This window comes from Oryza sativa, chromosome 12 (assembly GCF_034140825.1).
Source record: "Oryza sativa Japonica Group chromosome 12, ASM3414082v1".
NCBI classification, from domain to species: Eukaryota; Viridiplantae; Streptophyta; class Magnoliopsida; order Poales; family Poaceae; genus Oryza; species Oryza sativa.
In genome coordinates this window covers 4,857,057-4,879,950 of record NC_089046.1, presented here as the reverse complement: position 1 = coordinate 4,879,950, position 22,894 = coordinate 4,857,057, and the positions used below count along the sequence as shown (strand labels likewise).

The 22,894-nt window shown below is 41.6% G+C and overlaps 1 long non-coding RNA gene and 1 pseudogene across 1 annotated transcript; one reads left to right on the top strand and one right to left on the bottom strand.

The window, feature by feature from the left end:
* The first annotated feature begins 6,659 nt into the window (after window positions 1–6,659).
* On the top strand, window positions 6,660–11,434 carry LOC107279719 (disease resistance protein RGA5-like; annotated as a pseudogene).
* A 1,852-nt stretch (window positions 11,435–13,286) lies between these two features.
* Window positions 13,287–15,076, bottom strand: LOC136354669 (uncharacterized). The gene is made up of 2 exons (XR_010738235.1): window positions 14,949–15,076; window positions 13,287–13,530 (listed from the first exon to the last, which is right to left on the bottom strand). It is a non-coding gene; the product is annotated as an uncharacterized lncRNA (long non-coding RNA).
* Between the last annotated feature and the right edge of the window lie 7,818 nt (window positions 15,077–22,894).

The following is a 22,894-nucleotide window of genomic DNA, read 5'->3' as shown; positions in this document are numbered from 1 at the left end:
AGACTATCCAATGTAGTCTCGCGAGTTCAATCGTATACATTTGAGCCTCTCTTCGTATGAGTTAAAATTGAAGCATAAAAATTTTAAAAAAGAAGAATTGGGGGCAAATATCTCCAACACCAATTAATTCCACTAGCAAGCTTGTATCATTAAATTCAATTATACTAATATTATAATCTACTTGAGAAAAATGTGATAGCATTATGCGATCGATACTTTAACCTTTAGTTTGAGAAAACAAAAGGCTAATTAAGTTGTAGCTTCACAAGAACTACAATCATTCAAAAAGAAAATAAAGGCATTCATAAAATATTTCGGCGTGCTGAATTTCAGCATGTCAATTAACTAGGGTGACTACGTACATATGTATATAAGCATAAGTTGACTGTCGAAAGTGAGACAACAAAGAATCACGACCACAACCCCAACCCCAAAATGCATAATAATTATAGCAAATTAGATCCACATGTTCCTTCAAGTGATAGAGAAAACGTATTAGTACCAAATTATGTGACGGATATTGTATGAAAATGGGGGTGCATGTTAGGAACGGCAACAGGGTGCAGTGCATGTGCGCCAGCGGGGTGGTGTGTGTGTTTGTGCATGTGCAAAGGCTGTTGCCCGTTGGTGGTACATGTGACCAACACAACACGGGTCGACGCGCTTGTGTCGCACTGTCTCTCTCTTCATGCCAGCTCCAATCGCAACTGCAAAAATAATATACAACCTCCATTTTTAAATAGGTAACCCCTTTAATTTTTTTCATATGTTTGATCATTTATCTTATTTAAAAAATTATGTAATTATAATTTATCTTGTTGTGAGTTGTTTCACCACTTAAAGTATTTTAAAAATAATTTATAAATTTTATATTTGTATAAATTTTTTTAAATAAGACGAATCATCAATATATGCTTAAAAGTTAAATATGTGCTTAAAAGTTAACTGTCTGGAAGTGTGAATGAAGTATATATATGTCGATCACTCGATCTTCACCGATGGCAACAAAAGGACAGCTACAGATCCAGCTGCAACCTGCAAATGCTGGGTCAGCGCTCGTGCGCTGCATTTATTTTTGTTTTCATCTGTTGCTATTTCGTTTCCTTTTATGTATTTTTCTGAATCTAAGTTGTTGGCGCACAGGTGGGTGGATAGATACCTTTGTTTTTGGAAGTTAGTACCAGCTTTTGTATGGTCCCTATGTTTTTCTTACCGGAGAGAAATATATGGCGCTTTCCTTTTTTTTTTTGGCACGGCAAGAAAATTATGGAGGCAGCTGCCCAGCGTCCACTCTAGCACGTCAATGTGTTGTGCCACGTAGACGAAAATGTTTAAGCAATCTTCTTTCTCCGATGATAAAATGGTATGAACAACTGTATAAAAAACGGTAAAATCTAAACCAAGAAGCCTCTCGATTTAGTGTTAACCAGCGACGAACCAATTGTGAGAAGAATTACTGCTACACGTGCTGATGTGCGTGCTGTTTTTTCTCTTAGACATATGTATCTTTTTCTTCCTTCTTATAAAGTTTTCTCTCAAATTACTTATCCGATTTACAATCCAATTACACCATTGTGTTCGTTACAATTAAATCTTCACAACAAGATCTTACACGATTATATTACGATGAAAAAACATTTATATTTGTAAATTACTTTTATTATATACAAGTTACTTTTATCATATATATATAAAAGTTACTTTTAGATTTGACTAAATTACTTCTATACATTCATAATGCTCTAAGTTGATTATTTTTATTATTATTTTTAGTTAATTCTATATTTTTTTGGACTTTATAAATCTTCTCTACACTTTACTTGCAAATTTACTCTACATAGTTTCTTATTTTAGCTCACTCACAATATAATTATTTCTACTACAGAGAGTTACTCCCCCCGTTTCATAATGTAAGTCATTTTAGCATTGTCCATATTTATATAGATGTTAATGAATCTAGGTATAGTTCTAAATTAAAGTTACTTTCTTTTTTGTTATAAGTTACTTTTATAATATATGTAAATTACTTTTAAGTTTTACTGAATTTACTTTTATATGTCTAAGAAGTAACTTAGTGAAATCTAGAAGTAATTTAGACATATCATAAAAGTAACTTGTGATTTTTCATCAAAATATAATCATGTGAGATCTTGTTGTAAAGATTTAATTGTTACAAACACAACGGTGTAATCGGATTATAAATCGGATGAGTAATTTAAGAGAAACTTCTCTAAGAAGAAAAAAAATACATAGATATTGAGTGTAATAGTAGCTTTTTTTTGAAAAAAATGATGTCTCTCTTTAACACTATCCAGCTAGCACTCTCTTGGTGTAGTTGTGTCCATAAAAAACATTTGAAGAGTGGCTATTTTCTAAAGTAATAAATAATTAAACTCCTCACTTTTCAATGATCATTAGATATTTTGTATGCACACATTTCCAATCTGGGTTCTTTTGGCATACGTGAAGACCGTCATAATTCAGAACAGATAATTGCTATCAGGCCAAGCCTTGGGCTGATCCATTCATATTTTTTGGGCTGGGCTTCAAAATACCCGTTTCTTCTGGGGGAATTTTGGGCCCAGATTGCATCAGCCCATCCGGCTTGGTTCCTGGGCCTGCCCCTGATGCGCACAGCCCCTCAAAAGAACAAGCGAGTTGCTCACAATTGGAATAAGTTCACCGAAGGTCCCTCAGCTTAACAGCGAGATTTTTTGAGGCCCCTTAACCATAAAACCAGAAATGTTACCCCTAAACTCACACAAACCGTTCAAAGGAGGTCCCATGGCAGTATATGTGGGTGGTTTCACTGACGTAGCATCTTAGTCAGCAAAAAAAATTTAAAAAAGTGGTTTCACTGACGTGGTTTCGGCCACCTCCGCCGTTGCGACCCCCTCCTCCGCCCGCCGTGCTCATCCGGTTGCCTGCCGCCGCCCATCGCTGCTCTGCCTGCATCCCGGCGCCGCTCCGCCCGCCTCCGTTCTGTCCACAGGCCGTGCTCGCCTGCCGCCGCCCGCCGCCGCGCGGACCCGCCGCCCGCCCATCGCCGCTCCGCCCTCTCCGCCGCCGGCCTCACTCACTGAAGAAGAGAAAGAGAAGAGAAGGAGAAGAAAAGAAAAGAAAAAAAAGTTGTGTAACTGACATGTGGGCTCCACGTACTTTTTAAATTTTTTTTGCTGACTAGGGGCATATATTTCTAATTTTGTGGTTAAGGGATTAAAAAATCTCACTATTAAATTGAGGGACCTCCGGTGAATAATGAAGACACACATCGATCATAGGTTAATTGGTTGGACGTAACTAGACAACTAGTGTTAGCTAGTTTGTCTAAACCAGCTACCACTCCATCTATAAGAGGTACCATCCACCTATACTTCAAATACAATTTTCTCTTAAACTACTCATTCGATTTACGATCCGATTACACCGTTGTGTTCGTAATAATTAAATCTTTACAACAAGATCTCACATGATTATATTTTGATGAAAAATCACAAATTACTTTTATGATATGTCTAAATTACTTTTAGATTTCACTAAGTTACTTCTTAGATATATAAAAGTAAATTCAGTAAAACCTAAAAGTAATTTACATATATTATAGAAGTAACTTAGAACAAAGGTAACTTTAGCATGTCATTTGAAGTGAATCCGTTGTAGAGATAAAAACATGACTCTATCTAGAAATTAAATTAATCAGCATAAATTATGGAATTAACTACAAAAATAATAAAAGTAATCACCTCATAGCATTATGAATGTATAGGAAGTATTTTAATCAAATCTAAAAGTAACTTACTTTTTGTTATAAGTTACTTCTACAATATATGTAAATTACTTTTAGGCTTTACTGAATTTACTTTTATATGTCTAAGAAGTAACTTAGTAAAATCTAAAAGTAATTTAGACATATCATAAAAGTAATTTGTGATTTTTCATTAAAATATAATTATGTGAGATCTTGTTGTAAAGATTTAATTATTACGAACACAACGGTGTAATCGGATTGTAAATCGGATGAGTAATTTAAGAGAAAATTATATTTGAAGCATAGATGATAGGAATATTTTCCCTACTTGCTCAATGGATTAATAGCAACCAAAACTCCTAAAGTATTAGCACGTGGGTGTCTCTGGTTAAGACTAATTGGAGAGTACTCTCCAATTAGATTTACTGTAATTGGTTCCATTATCCAGCAACAAGGAATCACACAAAGCAAGCAAGCAACAATCGAACGTGCTCACTTGCTCTTACAGTCTTACTGGCTTGCTACTCTTGTGAGGAACGGCGACGCATCTTCTCGCGTTGGGATGGACGGCAGACGACGGAAGGTGTTCGCGCTTGGGGGCGGATCGGCGACGTCTTCTGATGCGAGTCTATTTAGACTCATCATGCGCTAGCAGCGTTGCTATCTCAGCTGTGCAAATTAAGCAAGGGGGCTTCTATCAGGCGCAGCAGGGCAGTTGTGTCAAGGATATCAATTAACTTCGAGTTAACTTTTAATCTCGCTAAAAGTTTTCAGTTATTCGTGTTACCACCATTCACCCTTTTTTTTTTTAAGCTTAGCTCTTATTGTTCGATCCTACAATTTCATCGTGAGAGGTTTATTCTAATTTCTATTTCAAGTTTCTTATTTTTAAACTCAAAATTTGATGTTTGTGTGCATCATTGTAGAAATGTCTTTGCCGCTGGCGGCATTAGAAAAGAATAAAGGCTGTGTTTAGTTCATACTGAAGTTTGGAAGTTTGGTTGAAATTAGAACGGTGTGACTGAAAAGTTGCGTGTGTATGAAAGATTTAATGTGACAGAAAGTTGGAAGTTTGGAAAAAAACTTTGGAACTAAACAGGGCCAAAGTGACAATGGGATGGAATAGGCACGACAGATCGGCGGCGGGCTAGTTCCGCATCTCCCCATTCTCATATTTGGCCGCCTATAAGTTGGGGAGCTTCATGAGGGCGGCTGCTCCACGAGATTGCCTAAGTGCAATTTTCTATTGCAGGATTCGTCAGGCAGCGGAAAATCACTGTACCTGGCAAGATAATTCTGACACCAAAGTTTCTAAGTAGTGTGACACATCTCTGTTGCTACAGAGCGAAGGGGCAAGATTGAAGCACGACAGGGAAAGATCAAAGTTTAGGCTTCGTGTTTTCTATTTTGTTGTTTTCCATTTGTTTATCTCAGTTATGAGATTTGGACTCTAAGCATTCTTATAACCTTTGTTTGCGTATACCCACATGCGAATATAGATGTCGGATTTATATTCATCTATCTATCTATTATCTTATTAAAGTAATAAAAAAAGAAGCCACCACGTTTGCTCTCACCGTTTAGAAATTTTCACACTAATTGAAGAAAAAGAAAAAGTAGAGTTCATAAAGGAATACAATTTAAAAATAGATGAAATTCGGAATTAAAAATAAGAAATATTGAAAGAGTAGACTAGTATCCATTTTAGAATTAATTAAAATTCGGAATTAAAAAATAGAAAAACTAAAAGTAGAAATTAGAGTCCATATAGAAATACAATTTAGAATTACAAAAAATCAAAATTAAAAATAAAAAAGATTGGGAGAAGAGTCGTCTAGCGTCCATATAGGAATACAATTTAGAAATAACTGAAATTAAAAAAAAATAAGAAATATTGAAAAAGAAGTCTAGAGTCAATATTGGAATACAATTTACCAATAATTGAAATTAAATATTAAAAATAAGAAATATTGAAAGAAGAGTCTAGAGTCCATATAAAAATACAATTTATAAATAACTAAAATTTAGAGTTAAGAAAAATGAATATTGGAAGAGTAGTCTAGAATCTATATTGGAATAGAATGTATGAATAAAGGAAATTCGAAATTTTAAAAATAAGGAATATTAAAAGCTGACTCTTGAGTCCATATAGAAATATAATTTATAATATAATTTGTTAATTCAAAATTAACAACTATCACGTATATACAATACAATAAAATATCACGCATTTGTTAGTTCAACCCAGAATTTAAAATTATGTTATCATTTTAATATATTTTAATAATAAAATGTGAAAATATTTAAGCTATTATATGAGAAAAAAATCTAACAATGCTAGCCGCGTAATATGCGCGGGCCACCATGCTAGTTATCTATAAAATAACAATTACAACCTAATGACCTAAATACTACCTCTGTTTTTTAATAGATGACGACGTTGACTTTTTTTCACATGTTTGACCATTCGTCTTATTCAAAAAATTTACGTAATTATAATTTATTTTGTTATGAGTTGTTTTATCACTCATAGTACTTTAAGTGTGATTTATATCTTATGCATTTGTATAAAATTTTTGAATAAGACGAATGGTCAAACATATGAGAAAACGTCAACGGCGTCATCTATTAAAAAACGGAGGGAGTACATTGATTCAGGGCAATAAGTCAACACCCAGTGCTTCTAAAATAAGTAGAGTGGGTTGATTTTTACTTAGTCCCATGTACTCTGCTCTCTTTGCTGCTCCAAGTAAGATTATTTTAGACGGCGTGGATCTTGAGGAAATATATTATTAAGTTAATTAACCTTCTGGACAATCAAGACGAGCCTGCAAGCATTATCTGTGCTACTCTCACATTTCCTGAGCATATAGTTTGCCAAGAGAGAACCTGAGCAAAGAGAGAGTTGGCCATAATGGCTAGTTCCTCCAGTGGCGTGATGAACTCACTCCTCACCAAGCTCGCTACACTGATAAGGGAGGAGTGCTACAGCAAGCTCAAAGGGGTCCGAAACGAGGTGGTGTCTCTTGAGGGTGAGTTGAGAAGCATGGAGGCTCTGCTTGAGAAGCTCGCATGCATGGATGAGCTTGATGTTCAGGTTAAAGAGTGGAGGGACCAGGTGAGGGAGATGTCCTATGACATTGAAGATTGCATCGATGATTTCGTTCACCGCCTTGGCAAGTATGATGTGAGATCTGGGCTTATCAAGAAAACTACTGAACTTCCGAGGAAGCTAAGGGCACGTCATCAAATTGCTAAGAAGATTGAAGAGATCAAGAATCATGTCAAGGAGGTGAACGAGCGGCGAATGAGGTACAAACTTGATGAGTACACTTCCAAGTCTAGTTGTGAGCCAATTGATCCACGAGTGGTCACTATTTATGCAAACACAGCTGATCTTGTGGGAATTGACATCCCAAGAGATGACGTTGTCAAATTGTTGATGGGTGATGATGAGCAACAGCTGAAGGTGGCTTCTATTGTGGGATTGTTGGAATTAATGAATGGGCCTTAGCCCACTCGAAGATTAATTCTTTGGAAAATCACAAAAAGCCCACCTCATGGGATGGCATGCATGTGGAGTTTAGTACCACCTTGCTTATTCTAGGAGAGGGGGACCTCCTTAAAAGGGAGGATGCCCTCCTAGCCACTTGAAGCATGTGTGGTGGAGAGAAGAGGGGAAACACGCGCGCGCTCGCCTCGCCTGGCAGGGCAGGCGGCGCGCGTGCACGACGTAGCTCCTCACCCTTGCGCAGATGCAGCCTCCTTTTGCAGTTTTGTTTTGCTGCAAATTCACACGGCGTGGAGTCCGGATAAGTTACGCGCGACTTATCCGGTTCGGTTACGCGCAGTAGAGATCGTGCGGGCGCCCTGATCAAGTGACCCTTCTCTATATAAACCGACCCGCTGTCTTCACGCAATATATGCGAAAATCAATCTAGGGTTTGCCTCCTACTCTGTACTGCGCCGTCGCTCGTAGACTACTCCATCCCGCTCGCCGGCGTGCACCAGCGATCGGGAGAGCAGGTCTCCGGAACCTCTGCCTTTGACGTCCTGCACCGGGAGAAGGCGGCAATAAGGTTTTTGGGAAGCGCTTCGCGCGACTGCTCCCTGTTCGTTCGCGACGGCTCGCCTTCCTCTTCGCTCGCGTGTTTCGTGCCTTCGTAGACACCTGCGAAAAGTTTCGACCAAGAAGCCGGTCTTTTCGTCACCTCGGTACGTGTTCAATATGTTGCGCATATTTGATCTGTTCATGTTATTCTGCGTAGTTTACATGTGTAGATCTAATGATGCGTTCATGCTAGTTTTCATCTGTAATGTCATGATTTATTTATGGAATAAATTAAATCATTATATGCCCATAATCTCAACAGGGATTTGGGGGTCTAGGTAAAACCACACTCGCCAATGAAGTGTACCGCAAATTGGATGGGCATTTTCATTGCCGAGCATTTGTGTCAGTCTCTCAGAGGTCTGATATAACAAGGCTTATGAGTAAAGTATTATCAGAACTTACAGGGCAGTACAATCTTCACATTGGCGAGTTAGATAACCTTCTGAAGGTTATCCGAGAATATCTACAAGACAAGAGGTACCTTTTCATGTGTCGGTATGCTACAAAGTTCCGATTTTATATTTTACCCATACTCCCTAGTCCCTCCCTATCAAAATGTATTATTTCTATATATGAATCTGGACAGAATGTAGGGAGTATTGCTATTCGTGGATAGAAATGACTACAATTTGAAATGGATGGAGTACTAATAATATTGTGATTATGGTTTATGTGCATTTATGAAAAAAAAAAGATCTACCATGTACTTTCCTCCTGCTGCTAGTCTCCTAATTTTGTATATTTTTAATAATCTGTGCAGATTTCGTATTTTACTATGAAAATCACTGTTCTTATAGGTTGTTCAGAAATTGATTCTACACATAAGTCCATCTAATATTTTTTTTCCGACTACATAATAAGAGTTATTAGTGTCATTTTAGTTGGACAGGCAGAGAAACAGGATCCATTGAGATGATGAGTGCATTGGCTTTTAACTTGAGAGGATATGTGTGTAGCGATGGGTTTGTAAAGCCAATATCATCAGAAACAACTACTAGTAAAATATTTTTATGGGTGAAGATAACATTCATTGGAGTTGTTGAAAAGCCATATAAAAAAGGTGGATGAGGCTCATCCAATTGGAGTTTCATTGGGTGGCCCTGCCTCGTCGATGTGTCAAGATGATTTTTGACAACAACAAATACAAAATTATTTTTCTTAATTATTTAGTAGAATTTACCAGGTTTTCGGATGTACCGAAATGAGGCTAATAGGTCTACAAATCTGGAGAAGGGACTGGCTCGGGCTGGGCCACCCATTTACACTTAACAATTGTATGCATGATATAGAAATCTTTACCCCACAATTTAATTTAACTGATACAAAATGGATATTTTTAGCTGATACAAAATGAATATTTTTAATTGATACGAAATGATGTTATTGTACTTATCGTTAATACCTACTATGAAGTTTGGTCTAGAATGAAGGATGGTAGTTATTCTTTAGATAGATACTCATGAAAATATTAATTCTACTGAAAATACCTGCTAACCTACCCCTACACTATCACATGTTTGTAGATACTTCATCGTAATTGATGATTTATGGGATTCATCCGCATGGAATGTTATTAGATGTGCTTTTCCTGAAAATAATCACGGCAGTAGAGTACTTACAACTACGAGGATTTACTCTGTTGCTATTAGTTGTTGCTCTAATAAGAAAGAATATGTTTATAACATGAGTCCACTTGGTGAGGTAGACTCAAGAAGATTATTATTCAGTAGAATATTTGGCACTGGAGAAGCTTGCTCTGAAGTATTTGAAGAGATTTCAGGTGATATTCTAAAAAGATGTGGAGGTTTGCCTCTTGCCATTATGAGCATATCCAGTCTTCTAGCTGGTCAATCAAAGACGAAATGGGAGTATGTAAGGAATTCATTGGGATCCATGTTCGAAAGAAATCCTACTTTAGAAGACATGAAACATATACTGGACTTTAGCTACAGAAATCTTCCTCAACATCTGAAGACATGCCTGCTATATCTTAGTATTTATCCAGAGGACCACACGATAGAGAGGAATGATTTGGTGAGGCAATGGATGGCTGAAGGTTTTGTCAGTAGAACCCATGGGTTAGATTCAGAAGATGTTGCACAAAGCTACTTCAACGAGCTCATCAACAGGAGCATGATCCAACCTGTGCAGGTGGACTACAATGATGAGGTGTTGTCCTGCAGAGTTCATGATATAATGCTTGATTTTATCAGATCAAAGTCTGCAGAGGAGAATTTTATTGTTGTACTAGATCATCCACAAGTCGTGGTAGGGGCACACAAAAAGATCCACAGAGTTTCTGTCCAATACGATGCTGATGAAGAGCATGGCATTATATCGACAACAATCCTTGGGTCACTATCGCAAGTTCGATCAATCGCAGTGTTCAGAAGCTCTTTCAGGCCTTCTCTATTGGAGTTGAAGCATTTACGAGTTCTTCATCTTGAACTTCCGATGAGAGAAGTGATGGACCTGACCGGCATATGTGGATTGTCTCTACTACGATACTTAAAGATCCGTGGCTACTACGCATGTTTCAAGCTAGGTATGAAAATTAGGCAGCTTCTACATTTGGAGACATTTGATCTAGGTGAATCATTTGTACCAAGGATAGCCATTCCATCAGATATTGTTCACTTGCCCTGTTTGTTGCACCTGGTTATTCCTTGCGGTACAACGTTGCCTGATGGGATTGGAAGCTTGAAATCTCTACGCACCTTGACCTCGTTGGATTTGGCACTAAACTCGGTGAACAATATCGAGTGCCTCGGTGAGCTAACCAACATGAGACATCTCGGAGTCCATTTGGGCGATATTGGTCTATTGGCGGATGCGGATGTGGCCAGGCGCCTGGATGCATTGTGCTCTTCTCTTGAAAGTCTATCTCGTTCTTCCAGCTGCCTCAGGAGCCTTGACCTGGACAGCCATTTTATTCTAGTGTCATTCGATCGCTTGAGCGACTTGTGCCCTTCACCCCGCCATCTTCGCAGACTCAATCTGTATGGTTGCCGGCTACCCAGGATCCCCAGATGGATTTCTCAGCTACATAACCTCTACAGCTTGGTACTTTTGGTTAGGGAGGCGTGGTGCCTATTGAATTTGAAGGCGATGATGGAATTTGTATTCTTGCAAAGTTGCCCTCCCTTGTCCAACTTGACCTTGGTATTCGAGAATGTCCAAAAGAGAGGATCGTCGTCTCTGGCGCCGGCACGGCATTTCGAGCTCTTAGGGACCTTACATTCAGCTGCCCTAAGCCTCGCCTGGCCTTTCTAGTGGGGGCCATGCCGAGGCTCCAGAGGCTCGACCTACGGTTTTATGTGAATGGTTGGGAGCAACAAGGTGGCACTTGCCTACCTGTTGGGATCGAGAACTTGCCATCATCTGGTCTCAAGATCCATCTAGTAAATGTTTTTACAGATTCGGGGAGCCAGGATGTAATATCTGCTAAGTCTGTGTTGCGGAGAACGTTTGAAGTGCATCAACCTAGCGCCGACTTGATCTTTCACTTTTGAGGTCTTTGCTTGGCACAGGTGGACAATTTCTTGAAGCGATGACTACGAGCCAAGAAGCTGCTAACAAAGCTATGCAATAATGTGGTATAAATGTTTATCCAATGTATGGGTTTGATGAACAGTACATGCTTGCTTGCATTCTAGTGGGAGAATATGCAAATGATGTCCCATCGTTTCACCATATACCTTGCAAACAGTATTTGAGAAAATTGTGTATACCATTCATATAGCATTTGAAATATTTGAGAACATTCATATAGCATGTGTATACCACTCCAGAAAATTGTGTAAACTTAACACACACATTAAGGGGATAAGGACGCTTCAGTATCTATTATTATATACTAAAAATCCATTAAACATCCTATAAACGCTCTCATATCGTCATGTGGCACTCCTATAAACGCTCCTAAGTCGCCACACGGTGTTTTAATATATTAGAAACATCTAGCCCTCGATTTTCCTTTAATCTGGCACCGCCGTACAACGGTACCTGACAGGAGCGTGTCGTGGGAAAAATGGCGCGAACCGCTTCCTACGAAACCGCGATCTCAGTACCAGTCCCAGGACATAGCGCTGGTACCCACGGTGATAAATATGAATCATTGCAATCCTTAAAATAAATAGAGGACTTATTTACCTTAACTTAGGTTGCAGCTCAGACAGCCCGAGAATGCAACCGACGACACGGACGAGGCGAACACCAACAACAGCAGCAGCAGCGGAACCAACGGTCTAACACCCAACACCACAGGCAGCAGCAGGGAACTAGGACGAAACCCTAATCTTTACTTCACTTCAACTTCATCTTCGGAGCTGACTGAACTATATTTATATAGAGAGCAAGGGTGAGTACTTACGTACTCAGCAAGCCAGGGGAACTTAGGTGGTTAATGCAGGCTTCAAGGGAAGGCTGTTATTTTGCAAACAGTTTTGTTTTCAAGTTTTCAACAATCTAAGTGTGTGCTTTCTACAACCAGAGCGAGACAAGTCTCAGCTCGGTCGGGAGGTGAGAAGTAACAAATTTATTTATCACGATTTGCACAACTCCCAGAGTTGGCTTCAAATCTGGTTTTTCCCAAACCAAACCAATTTTCCAAACTTCCCGATAATAGAGGTCCCCAAACGACCAATCACTTCCAGGGACACCCGGTCCCGCTGTCCCCCGGACAGCTAAATGCTTCCCAAGCATTAGGTTTCCCAAACCTTAACACCTTTTCATAAAACAGGGTAAAACAAAAACTACGCTAAGGAATCACCTCACATCCGCCCATGACCGTGGGCACGGCTGTTCGAACAGTTTGTTAACCTCTGCAGAGGGGGTACACTTTACCCATACGACATTACTAACCCAAATCACCTAGCCCGTGTAGAACGGCCACGTCTGGTGACCTAAGGGCTTTCATGACAAGGCATTTCGAGAGCAGACACAGGATTGCCATATGCCGACGAGAGGGGTCCCAGACCAACAACAGGTTAGGTCCCAGACCATACTGTGCCAGGAAGCCCAGGGATCCTCCCCGACACCACCCCGGCGAATCCACATGTCTCTCGGCATCAAGGCTCCCCCGATTAGCAATTTACTCAGCCAGGGGCGTCCCATTCCACCCGTGTGGTCGCACTATTGTATGCTCGGATGTAATTCCAAAGGAATCGGTCCTTAGATGCGACCGCACAAGTATTCCGCCCAGGAATGGCCTTGTGTCGCGAGTTTTATTTTTAAAACTCATTTTCTTTCACAAGGCACCGACCCAGGCATCGGGTTTTCCAAAGCTTTTGTAAACCAAGTTTTACCCAAGAAGTTACTCAGATTTTAAGTTTGAAGGCGACCGTCGATACTCGCACAGAGTGCACGAATATCGAGGCGCAACTAGATGGTTACAAGGGAACATGATATAACAATTAACAATGGAAGGATTAGATGCAACGAGTTGGGTAGGCCCACCGGTCTGCCTTTCAGACGGGGCAAACAAATTAAGTGTAATCCTATCAATGCATAATATTTTGCAAGCAATATAATTAAGTTCAAATATAGGCTCAATATGTTCAAAGGTGGCTTGCCTTGCTCAGGGTCTTCACGAAGCTTCACGAATCTTCAAGATATCCACGATCGATGAAAATCCGGTAACCGCAACTATGCGCAAACAAACAAAAACCTAAACAAGAGACCAAGAAAAAGACCCTATTTAGACTAAATAATAGTGCCATTAAATAGATCTCAATTTTATGGAATTACTGGAAGTGGAACGGGGTCAATCGGACGATTGGATCGAGAGATACGAATTTTGGAAGTTTAATTAGAATTTCTGGCGAAGGAAGATATTTGTGGAACAAGGGGAGATTGATTCATGAAATTTATAGAAATAATATTCTCAAGAATATTATTGACCGTCTCTGACGTGCGGGACCAAAGGAAATGATTTATAAGGAAAATGATTCATGAAATTTTGGAATAGAGAATTGATTTATGGGATCAAGGGAAAAAGATTTATTAACCCATGAAATAAGATAAAATGATTTACTGAATTTATAGAAGAGAGAAATATTTGTGGAATATTGGAAAGACATTCTCAAGATTATCTTTGACTCATTGACGAGTGGGGCCAATAAGAAGGTGAGAGAGAGAGAGGAGCAATTGGAGGGAGCAATTGCGGACCTTTAGCTCTTCGGTGTGTGAGCACCGGACTCGGAAGAGGGAGTAAAAGTAAACTTCCTTTGTTTTGTTAGGCCGAGGAGGAAGGCTGGCCAATGGGCCAAGCCCACGAGCCAGGGGAGAGAGGGGGAGGGGGACGGCTGACCGGCTGACTGGGCAGGGGCGGGCCCGGTCAACGCCACGTGGGCAGCCACGTCGGATGGGGAGAGAAAAGGGGGGGCGGGAATGGCATCGGACGGCTCACGGCGCGCGGCGGAATCCGGCGAACGGCGGCGAGCCGAAGCGAGCGACGAACACCGGTGGCTAGAGGAGGTCAAGGCGAACCGATTCCATGGCTCGGATTGGGGAGACGACGCGTGACGACGGCCGGCGGCGGCGGCGAAGCTCGCCGGGATGCCGACGTGGATGCGCGATGGGAAGGGATGCGGCTCGCGCGCTCGGGCTTAGTGGACGCGGTATGGGGTTGCGGCGCACACGCGGTGACGCGGGACCCGATGGTCGCCGGGCTGTGGCTCGCGGCGGCGCTTTGCGGCGGCGGGAGGGACGGCACGGCGCGGGAGCAAGGAGGAAGGTCGGCGGCCAGGGGGAGGGGTTGGGGAGGTCGAGGGGGGGCCCGAGGAAGGTGGCGGCGCCGGGAATCAAGGAGAGGAGGGAGGCCGACGGCAGGGGAGGCACAGCGGAAGTGGCCGAGCGCGGCAGCGGCGAATCGGGCGACGCGACGCGAGGGCGAGAGGGGAGGCCGGCGGCTGAAACAGCTGCTTGGGGAGGTAGAGAGCGAACTCAAGAACGGCGGTGGCTAGAGGAGTCGCCGAAAGGGAGGCCAACGGCGGCTCTTGATTGCGCACGGCGGCGGAAACAGAGCACGCGTGACGCGAGCTACGCGAGTGCTAGGACAGAGGAAAAGAGAGGTGGGGAGCTCACCGACGGGAGGTAACGGCGTCGACGGCGAGTTGAGGATGGGAAGGCCGATGGCGGCGCATGGACGAGCAGCGGCGCACGGCGACGAACGCGATGCCGAGGCGGCATCGTGTCACAGCGGGCGTGCCGGGGAAGGGAACGGAGGCGTGCATTGGCGCCCTTGGTCGCGGCGGTGGCGTTCTTGGCCGCGGCGACCAAGAAGGCGGCGATGCTCCGGGGTTGGCCACGCGACGGCGACCGAGGTTGAGGGAGGAGGCGGCAGAGGACGGACCGTGCGACGGCGAGACGGGGGCGAGCAGCTGGCGGCCGGCAACAATGGCGCGGGTGTTTCGAGCGAGGCGAAGACGAAACGAGAGGGGAGGGCGCGGGCTTTATAGGCGAGGAGGAGAGGTCGGTTTGGAGGAGGGAAACCGACATTGGCGGTCAAGGGAGCTCGGCTGGTGTTCACGGGCGGCAGCGGCGGTTTCGTGGGCAGTGCGAAAGCGGCGACGGCGTGGATGCGTTGGGCGGCGAAGGCGGTGGATCGGACGGCGAAATTTGAAACGCGAGCGCGGGCTGGCAGCGTGGAGCGGTCAAGGTGGGGGTGGCGAGCTGGCCGCTGGCGTCTGCGTCATGGTGCTCTGCCTCCGGGCGCAAGGAGACATGGGCGGGAGAGAGAGAGACCCAGCCCAGAAGGGAAAAAGGGGAGGGGGACGGTGAAAAGGGAGGCATGTCCCTTCCGTTTTTGGGAGGAGAGGGGGGCGGGAGCACGAGCTGTGCCTCGCGGCTTTGGACGCACGCGGCGTGGGGCGCAGGGCTCGACAGGATGACGCCGGCGACGACTGCAAAAGGACGGGGACTGTTTGGAGGTGAGCACGGACACGCGGTGGTCGTCGGAGCAGGCGACGACCGAGGGTGGCGATGGCGTCTCCCAGACGGTCGGCCACGCGCGCGAGCGCACGGGAAACGGCGAGCGGATTCAAACGGCGGCGAGCGGTTTGGGCGCGGCGAGGGAGAGAGAGAGAGAACGTTCGAGAGAGGGAAGGGAGAGAGACAGCGCTCTCTCTCTCGGTGGTCATGTGCGGCGCACGTGGAGATGGAGGGAGTTGGGGAGAGATGGGCCAGCGGCAGGTTTCGGCCCAAATCATCACGAGGGAGGTAAAATAGACTTTTACCGGAAGGTTTGATTTGGAGAGAAGTTTGATGTGGAGATTGAATTTGAATTCAATTTGTATATTTGTACACGAGGGTTCAAGGTGGATCCAAGGGAGGGGTCAAGGAAGGGCTTCAAAAGCGGGAATTTTGGTATTTTTGGGATGGATTTATATTTGGCGGCACGAAGGATTATTTCAGAGGATTTCAAAAAGGGAAGATCATTATTCAAAAATGGAACAAGGGAGATAGCGGTAGAATGCCATGGATAGATAGATAGACAGAAAGGTAGGTTGATAGGTAGAGGGACGGATAGACAGATGGATTGACAGATGGATAGATAAACAGATAGATAGGTATAGTAGATAGATAGATGGATCGATCGATAGATAGATAGATCGAGACTCAGAGAGAGATGGGATGGAAGAAAAGGAAGAGGTGGACCGGAAAAAGGATGAAGGAATCCAACCTATGAGGGAGGTTAAATAGACTTTCACAGAGAGATTTAATTGGGAGGTTTTAGAGTTGGAGTCTGGATTCGAATTTCGAGGTTGATACTCGGTCTCGGGAGAATAGGAAGGAGTCAAGGAAGGGAACAATATTCGGAGACGAGTCAAAAGGGGATGGATAATTTAGAGAAAGAGAGTGTAACTTGGCAGTTTGAGTTTGACTACTCAACAAGATATGTGGGTAAGGATTTTGGAGAGAAGTCTGAATAGAAGGGTTCGGACTTCGAGATTATTTCGGAACGGAAATCATTTTGGGGAGAACTCAGGGCAAAAGGGATTGAATCTTGGGATTTTGAGTTCAAGGGTGGAAGTGATCTCGATTTGCATATTCAGACTTGGGTCAGAAGTTCGAGAAAGAAAACAAGGGTATATTGATGAACCAATACAGGGAGAAAGATAGATGAATCAAAACCTGAGAGGTTGAATTCGAATTTGAGAATCGGTTTGAAGGAACCAATGAGAGAGCATATGACGCGAAGGTGAATCCTTGGACGGAGTTAGGGTTCGGGCATTCGACAAAGTTCACGGATGGGGTTCCAGGAGGGGATTTCGAATAGAAGGAATCGAGCTTCGGGACTACATTGGGATGGTAATTTTGAGGAGACGATCTTTGATAACAGGGTATCGAGACGAGGGAGGGATTTAAATTGAGATCTTTGGCACAACTTAGACTCAACACTCAAAGAACGAAATTTTCGCAATTAGGATTTTGCCGAATTAGTTTTTAACGTCTCACGAAAAGCGGAGCGTTACAAGTATCTATTATTATATACTAAAAATCCATTAAACATCCTATAAACGCTCTCATATCGTCATGTGGCACTCCTATAAACGCTCCTAAGTCGCCACATGGCGTTTTAATATATTAGAAACATCTAGCCCTCGATTTTCTGGTAGGTCCATTATTTTGCACCGTCATATTAGATTAAAAACTGATTTTAGTCCTCCCCCCTACCCTGCGCGTACATATGCATCCCTCCCCGCATGTACGTATGTACAGGTAATGTATAAACGTACATACCTCCATTCTCCTTTTCCCTTCCTATTCATCCCGTTTATTTTTTTTATGCTATTGATGTAATTATTATGATTTTATACTAATGACTTATGTTGGCTATATTTTAGTGCAAAATACATTCGGACAGATGATCTTGACATGTATTAATTAATTCCATAACAATTTTTCAAAAAAAATCACATCATAATATTCTATCATATCAAATATTACTTAACAGATATACAACGGCAATTTGAATCTACATATGTAAAATACAAACAACAGAATTTAGTTGTGTTTTTTCAAAGTAGATCTAATTTAAACTTTAATTTGTGTGAGATTAGCATTCTCAAATCATTTTGGAATTTTTCTAAATTATTTGGTTTGTATTTCAATAGTGATAGGACTACATGATATACATAGAGGTGAAGAAAATTCATGAAAAATATTTTTAGCCGGTAAAATATATATCATTGGATTTTTCATATTTTTTTTAATAATTGTTTAAATGATATGAAAAAAGTCAGAATATAACCCAAAATAACATATTTATTTTAGAAGTTGAAATATAGTTAATATGGGTCCAATGTCATAAGCTGATAAAAAATAGCTATTTATTTTAAAATATTATAATAAATTATGCTTCCTAACTAATATAGGATGATAACATGAGAGGCAATAGGAGGGGAGAGGATGTGAATGAAGGCGAATGGTGTGGCTGGTCGGGTGCGTGCATACGTACGTACGTACATACATACATACATACATACATACATACATACATACATACATACATACAATACCCCTCGGACTCTTTATAGGCAGAATCGATATTTACTTTATGCTTTCGCTGCCAATACATACCAAGAATGACATATTTGGTTTAGGTCAGCTTTCAACTCTAGCTACCACAACAATTATAACTTTTACATCTTTATTTGCAAATTGATCGAAAAATGAATTGACGTCAGTTAGAGGAAACAATCCAATTACTTTGTGAAATTTCTGAAATGTGCTCAAATAATCCAAGAGCACCAAACAATCTTCCATGTACTAAATATATTTGATGGTACCATTTAAATGACTTTAGACAGTATTTAAGCCATAGACTCAATGCAAGGGACGTTAGCGCTGAGGTTGTTGAACGGTTCAGCGCCAGAGACGTTGGCATTGACCCCCCTCCCCCCCCGGGTCCACGTGGAGCCAGAGCTGATCCCCTCACTGATGTGGCAAGGCCTCAGCGCCAACCGCGTTGGCATTGAGGTAGCAGATTAAAAGCTTGGCCGCCGCTGTAGCCGAGCCCTTCTATATGGTCAGCGCCATTCTATATGGTGCCGAGGCTTGCCGACTCAGCACCTCATGATCACCAAACGCAGGAGCTATGTTTGGGTGGGACGGCCGTGCGCGCCTAAGTCCCAAAGGTCAGCGCCAAAGATTGACGTTGAGGTATTCAATGTCAGTGCCAATTTTTGGCGCTGAGGCTTGCCAGCTCAGCGCCTCATGGCCACCCAACATAGGAGTTTTGTTTGGTTGGGCGGGTCGCGCGCTGGTAAGTCCCAAAATTCAGTGCCAAATATGCTAGTGCTGAGCTTTGTACTGTTAGCGCGATTCTTTCTGGCACTGAGATCCTCTTACACATCAGCTAAGATTTTTGTCTTGTTTTTTTTCCCAAATTCCGCGGAGGGAAGCAACTTTATAGATTTTCACAATGAAATCAACAATTGTATGAACATTGAATACATGGATAAAACATAAATTGGTTCCGATGATTTGGAATCAACAATTGTACGAATATTGAATACATGGATATAACATAAATTGGTTCCAGCGCTTTTGAAATCAACACTTGTACAAACATTGACATGGATAAAACATAAATTGGTTCCGGTGCATTGGAAACAAATTTGCTCGATAGGTTCGGCATCTCCTCAATTGATTCGACTACAGAAGGGTTTAAACGATCGTAGACATGCAACTTGGGGAAATTGAATTTGTTCTACTGGGTGCAATGTGGGTACTTCCCCTTCCTAACTGCCTCCGGCTCGTCTTCTTTCTCACACTTAGCAACCTTCCTCTCCCTTTGTCCACATCGCATGTTTTACCGTTGCACTGTTCACAATTGGTAACCTCCGATAGCTCTGTTGTACTCATTTTGACTGTTGCAGCGCACCTGGTAAAACATCCATCCTACACTCTGCACCATGGGATCTATAGTATAGGATTTAACCAACATTCGTCCACATGGCATGTTGTACTATTGCACTGTTCACAATTGGTAGCCTCCGATGGCTTTGTTGTATTCTATTCGACTATTACAACGCACCCAGTAAAACATTCAACCTACACTCTGCAGTCTGCACTATGAGATCTACCAAACGTAGGATCCAACCATCACTACACATAACTATATTCCTAGAGAGGTATGGCATGAAATACAACATTCATCCACGTCGCATGTTTTACTATTTCACTGTTTACAATTGGTAACCTCCGATGGTTTTATTGTACTCTATTTAACTGCTGCAACGCACACGGTAAAACATCAGGCCTACACTCTGCCCCAGGGGTTCTATGCACCAAACGTAGTAGGATCCAACCATCACTGAAATGCAGGCAAGGCAAGACCATCACTATACGAGGTGTTTAGATCCAGGGGTGTAAAGTTTGCGCGTGTCACATCGGGTATTATATTGGGTGTCGCATGGGGTGTTCGGGTACTAATAAAAAACTAATTACAGTATCCTCTAGTAAACCACGAGATAAATTTATTAAGCCTAATTAATCCATCATTAGCACATGTTTACTGTAGCACCACATTATCAAATCATGGAGCAATTAGGTTTAAAAGATTCGTCTCGCAAAGTAGTCGTAATTTGTGCAATTAGTTATTTTTTAGCTTATATTTAATACTTTATACAGGTGTTAAACGTTCGATATGACAGGGTGTAAAATTTTAGGGTGAGATCTAAACGGGGCCTAAGGCAAAATGCAATGAAGTGTAGTTCGTAACTAAAGCTAGGCCATCAGTTCAGCGCTAGAGGAGAAATGAGCACCTAGATATATATCCTGTTTACACATCCTGACATATTTCAAATTATCGTATCTCGTAAATCACCTATAAAATCTACTATAATTAATCTATTAATTATATTTTATAAGGAAAACTTACACCTTATTTGGAATATAATAACAACATACTTAAAATAAGAAGGTTACAAACACAAAAATTTGAGGGATATTTCTGGTCAATGTGATGTTTGACTTTAAATTCTTGCATTCCAGGTTTGGACTTAGCAGCTCAAATTAGTACTGTTGTTAATTATAAAACTATCCATTTCCATTCAGTAATAAGGAAAATGTTCCAAATAGGTTATATTTTATATAATAAATAAACTTATGCAAAGGAATGAAGTAAATTAAAGAAACCGTATATGAAATCTAAGGAAAAAGGTGAGATACTATGGGAGAACTTGAAAAACAGATTTTATAAAGTGGCACCTAAATCCTATCACACTATAAACTTATAGCCCACTAAATCCTAAAGCTTAACATGCAAAAATATCACATTATCATCCACTAACAATTATTACATTTAAACATCATACAAGCATTCTATATTATCTACAATTTTATCATTTATTAAATTTTAGGGTTTAAAATACAAGCATGTTAAATCATCGTCCCATATAATTCATATAATATTTCAATATATCTATTCAACATTTTTATATTATCTTATATACTTATATATAGTTCATTCTCACTTAGCATTATTTCTCTCTTCTCTCATTAAGTCATATCACACCAATTATTTTTAGTCTTAGATGATTAATCTATAGTACAAACTATCTTCCTCATTTTCTTCTCTCATATACATCACCTTACTTTTATCTTCGAATCATCATTCTATGTATTATTTAAATTTAAATTATTATAATCCACATCAACTTATGTAAGTCTATGTTGTCTAACTATTTTACGTATTATTTTTACCTATTGTTATTATATTGAACTCCCACAGTAACGCGTGAGGTATCAACTAGTACAGGAAGTTTTGAAGCAGGCTGGTGAGGTATTGGGGATGGTGTCAAACCAAGTACGTCTCATGTGAAAACGTATAAATGAAAAGACAAAAAAAAAAGTATTTGTAACGATGCCACTTCTGTTGTAATCTCAGTGGTGCCACTAAGATACTTATTTTGTATGTATTGGACGAAAATACCCTCATCTTCTACCTCCCTCTACCCTCATCTTCTACCTCTCTTTGTCGGCAGCGACGTTTGCCACAGGAGCTCGGAGCACCGGACAGAACACCGCAGGTCTGCCATCCGCCAAGGCTCTTCACGAAGGCCGTCCTCGCTGCATCAGGCGTCGAGGCGGACATCGGCGACGAGGTGGTGGAGGCAGCTGCTGGACCAGAGGAGCTACGGGTGCAGTGAGGGAGGGAGGAAGGTGCAGGAGCTCACCGGAGAGAAGTGGCCGCTCTTTCCTTGGTCGTCGCCACTGCCCAGAGCTCCTCGCGGCAAAGAGAGGTGACTGGATCTGGGATGCGCTGAAGCACAAAAGGAGGCCGGCGGCGGGCCGAGGTGGAGGGAGATGACACGTGGAAGGAGGCTGGCAGCGGGCCAAGGTGGAGGGAGATGCAGACGAAGGAGTGTCAGAGAGGGAGGAGATGTAACTGTGGTGGCCACCATCACCGGTCAGGTGAAGCCATAGAAGAGAGGCGGAAGATGAAAGGGGAAGAAGGGAGAAGGAATAAGGGGAAAAAGGGTCGTTTGGTCCAGATATTTCTTTTAAAATGCATCCAAAGGATAAGTAGACAGTAGTGGCATATCTCGAATATGTGTAAAATTATAATGGCATGGTTCCAGATACGCAAATACTAGTGGCATATTTCAAAACCAACATATTTTTAATGGCATGGATCCTATTAACCCAAAAAATAATGTGAGGGTGATTATTCTGATGAGTTTGATGAATTATGCTATTTTTAAATTAATAAAATGACATATTAGGTTAATGTTGGGTTTTTCAAGCTGCTGAAAAATCATACAGAAATGAATACTTAGGCTGCGTTCATTTCTCCAACAAAGGTGGGATGAAATTTTGGATACTCGTAGCACGCTTTTTAAACTACTAAACGGTACTTTTCATACGAAACCTTTCTATATAAAAGTTGCTCTAAAAATATCAGATTAATCCATTTTTCAAGTTTGTAATAATCAAAACTACACGTTATTACCACCTCGTTTTGCGTGAAACACTTAATCTTCATTGTAAGTTCTTACTAAAAATTCCTATGATACAAATGA